Below are 4,515 nucleotides of genomic sequence, written 5' to 3'. Positions count from 1 at the left end.
GACACGTAAAACCACCCACTACACTCTCTGAGTGGTTGGCGTTAGGAAGGGCATCCAGCTGTAGAAACTCTGCCAAATTAGATTGGAGCCTGGTGTTGCCATCCGGTTTCACCAGTCCTCAGTCAAATCGTCCAACCCATGCTAGCATGGAAGGCGGACGTTAAACGATGATGATGATAGATACATTTGTTTAAGGCAGTGAATTGGCAGGGTGGTCAAAGCATTGGATGGAATACCTTGTGGTGTTTGTTTTGACTTTCTGTACTCACAGTATTATGGGTTGGCAGAACTATCAGAGGATCAAGCTGGATGCCTTGCTTGTGTCTATTCTACCTCTTTGAATTCTGACAGCAATGTATGCAACAATACTAATGCCAATCTGTATTAGCCTGAGTTGGAGGCTTTTCTCTTGGATAAACATCAGTGGTATAGAGAGGGATAACTTGTATACATAGCTAACATATATCTGAGGTTTGTGCCCCTTCATGAGCACCTATCTAACTCATTAATCATCCTCAAACGCATTGCTTAAAATATCTATAGAGATAACCTTAATAAATAATGTAGAAAGTGCACTGCTGGTGCAGTAGAATGTGGTATTGACTTATATAAACCTTTAATATACTTTAAAGTATGTAAAGAATAAAAAGTTTGAATAGTACAACAATGCACTATAATACAAAAAATGGACTATATACCTGTGGTAATTTAGTTATCCATAGTCTGATGATATTTCGGAATACAATTCCTTCTTCAGATATTCTTAGATGGAGTCGCTGCTATATTTGGTTTTCCAACAGCTTTTATTATAGTATATTATGGTTGCATAAGGAAATACCATGTACCTACAAATCATTAATATTTATGTACCAGTTCCAGGAATGTGTTTAATATGTGAATTGGTATATCCAATTACTACACACCACAAGATATATTGGATATTTAAGCAGTGTGTTTAAGAATGATTAATGGGTTAGATGGATGCTGATGAAGAGGCAAAACTCCCAAAGTATGGTATATACGCCCATTATCTGTTTTCATCTTCGATTTCATTGTTTACATCTGACATTTCAATACAAAACATTGTAGCAAAAATCAGTGCTATAGAATATCTATAGAGATAACCTTAATAAATAATATTTATTTATTGTCTGAATTGACCAGACCATCGTCATTATTTTAACATCCACTTTTCCCTGATTGAATGGGTCAGACAGAATTTGTTGAGGCAGATTTTCAATGGTTGGATGCCCTTATGTTTCCAAGCCAGGTGATATTTCCCCATAGCCAGACATTATTTCACAGAATATTGGAAAATAAATGACATTGAGTTTCTTTCAGTTTCCATCGACTAAATTTACCAAATCTGCTTACAGGGCTTTAGTGGGCCCAGGGTTACAGCCTGGGTTGACACTTTCCCTAGGTCCCATGGGACTGAACCTGAAACCCCATGGTTGGGAAGCAAACTTTTCAGCCACACAGCCATGCCTAAATCCAGTAAATACTATAAGTTTGCATTCTTTAACTGTAACTTTAGAGGGAGAATGATTTTTTTTTTATTACATGATGCACATAGTTAAATAGAATTGGCTAACCTATTTCTTTTTGACATATTCCACAGACAGCATTAAAGATGGTAACTTAACCATTATCATGATTATTTTTGGTAGGCTTTTATGTTCAAAATTTAAAAAAATATAGATTACAAAGTATGAGATACTGATTTGATGGTTTTATTGTCTTTTGATATTTTATATTGTACCAATATATATTTTTGTTAAGCAATCTTCAGCCAGGGGCAATGTTATAAATTGTTCATATGATAGGACATTTGTTTTATTTCCATTTTTTCCCTTGCCATCATGGGTTAGAAGAATACATATTATCGAGACTGTTATGTAAATTATTTCTTATTCAATTCATCCCCATATACTTCATTGTATCACTTTGGTCATTGATTTCACTTCTGATATATCTCCAGTCAGTCTGCTAGCTCAGAATATTGAACCTAGAATAACTTTCCCTGACTTAGTTTCCATCATCATCATTATTGAATGTCTGTTTCCTATGTTATTATGGGTTGATTGGTTTGGCACCAAACTCCAATGTCTGCTTTGGCATGGTTTCTATGGTTGGATGCCTTTCTAATGCCAACCACTTTACAGAGTATATTGGGTGCTCTTTATGTGCCAGTGGCACAAGTGAGGTGTCCAAGTAATTTGCAAGACCCCCCCCCCCACCAAATGAAATGGAGGTGGCTTTATGCCAAGTGACGAAAGGTTGAAGTGTGATAGAAGGATAGGAGCAGGTATCTTTCATTATCATCATCATCATTTAACATCTGTTTTTCATGATGGCATGAGTTGGATGGTTTGACAGGAGCTGCCTGGCTCCATGTCTGTTTTGGTATGGTTTCTATAGCTAGATGCTCTTCCTAATGCCGACCACTTTACAGATTGTGAGTTCCTTTTTATATACCACCAGTACATGTATATTTCCACAGCATTGGCATGAGTGCATTTTACATGGCACTGGTATGAATGCATTCTATGTTAGCACTGGCAAGAATGCTTTTTATGTGGCACCTGCAATGGACATACCTGTATGTATGGATTGCCACGATTTTACTCAGCTTGACATGTCTTCTCAAGTACAACAAATCACCACATTTCCCAGCCCCTTGTCAATTCGTCAGTGAGGCCCAGATCTGAAGATTCTTTCTTACTACTTTATCTCACATCTTCCTGGGTCTACCCCTTCCATAGGTTCCCTCCACACTTATAGGTTACCACTTCGTTAAGCAGCTATCCTCATTCATATGCATTAAGCAGCTGTCCTCTTAATGAAATATGTCCCTGCAGTATATCTAGAGAGAGCCAGAAACAGATGTCTTGCAATAAACGTGATATATGGCTACTCCAAAGGGAAAAAGAGAGATAATGAAGAGGTGTTAGAGAATACATTAAAAATTAAGGTAATTTATTCAAGGTTAATTTTGCTATTTGTGATAATGAAATTTTTTGCACATGATTTCTTAGCTTCATGTATAGGTGTGTATAAGCTACCACATGATTTTTTTTTTATTAATGAAGTTGTATCTTTAAAAAAACATGTTTCTTATACACAAGTAAATAAGGGAAATAAAATCTCACCATTACCAATAAAGAAAGTTAGGTCTTAAAAATTATTCATCTCTGATATATAAAAAAAAAGTATGTTTCTAATACTTACTGATCTGATCCATTGATCTAGAAAACAGCACAGCTCATTTCTGACTCTATGTAGATACATATGCAAGTGTTTCATTAGCTTTCCAGGCCACATTATTGATAACCCAATCATTATTCCAACCTAACTATTTATTGATTGTATTACAAGAAATCAGTGAACCAAAAAACTCTTTCCAGTTGACTAATCATAAACGCTTATTAAAGTATGTCTTTTATGTATTTGATATCTCATGTCTTGCCTCTCACAAATCTTATCTAGGAACTCTTGCTATTATGTTACACATCATTTGAACTAACTCATTTTATGACAGTTCCAAAGTCACCTGTGCCTGCAGAAATATGCGAACACCATTATATATATATACACACATACTACATATGTGGGACATTCTGTCTGTGGGTGTGTTTGTGAAGTTATTAGCTAACTCCTCCCACATCTTTTTATCGATTTTGATGAAACTTGACACGTGAGTAGAACTCTTGTCTGGAAATCTCCTGGCTTACTCAGATTGTTGAAAAAAATCGATAATAGGGCCCCTGGAATATATCCTTATATATATATCTAATATATTTTATTTTAAAACCCAAGGAAAATAACCCATTCGCCCCTGGAAGTGTTCCTTATATATAGCCATGGGAAATAACCCATCCGTTTTCCTAAATTATTTGGTAAAAATGAAATTGAGTATGCTTATTTCTTAGCGTTTGAACTGTTAGTCATTTTCGCAATTTATCCAGTACAACCCTTAAACAAGTAAATAGTATTTTCCTAAATAATAGATTCACTTATTTTGGTTAGTGGTATATTCACAAATATACCAACACTAGCGCCCCTGAGGGTAATATTCTCTGGGAACATGCAAAAGCCCTTTTCAGGGTTATTTACTTTGAATTGTTATTATTTCATATCTGATTAGTCTGTTATTCCATAACATGCTTCACGATTTTAGTATACATACCTTATTAGTATTTCCTCCTATTCTTTATATACTCTGGGAACGCATTAAAGCCCTTTCTGTGGCTACTTTATTTGAATTCTTACTACTGGGTAACTAATTTCATGTTATTACATAACTGACTTCACAATTTGGGCATTCATAACTTAATGGGAATTCCTAAAAACAAGATCCTGTGTAAGACAGTTCGGTATTCTCTGTAAATGCACAAAAACCATTTTAAGGGCTACATACTTTGTATTGTTGTTATTGGATTAGTGAAACAATTATGAGAATGGAACCAAAGAATACGCTTTCCCAGGAATTATCAGGTACGTCAGCTAGTATAT

At 35.3% G+C, this 4,515-nt stretch overlaps 1 protein-coding gene across 1 annotated transcript in view; it reads left to right on the top strand.

Annotated features, from left to right (window-relative positions):
- The window catches only part of LOC106875358 (guanine nucleotide-binding protein subunit beta-5), a 77,810-nt gene that overhangs the window by 55,787 nt on the left and 17,508 nt on the right, over window positions 1-4,515 (top strand). The gene's annotated exons all lie outside the window — the stretch shown is intronic.

This window comes from Octopus bimaculoides, chromosome 2, assembly GCF_001194135.2.
Source record: "Octopus bimaculoides isolate UCB-OBI-ISO-001 chromosome 2, ASM119413v2, whole genome shotgun sequence".
Taxonomy (NCBI): domain Eukaryota; kingdom Metazoa; phylum Mollusca; class Cephalopoda; order Octopoda; family Octopodidae; genus Octopus; species Octopus bimaculoides.
The sequence above is the reverse complement of the archived record's forward strand: the minus strand, read 5'-3'. Positions and strand labels throughout refer to the sequence as shown.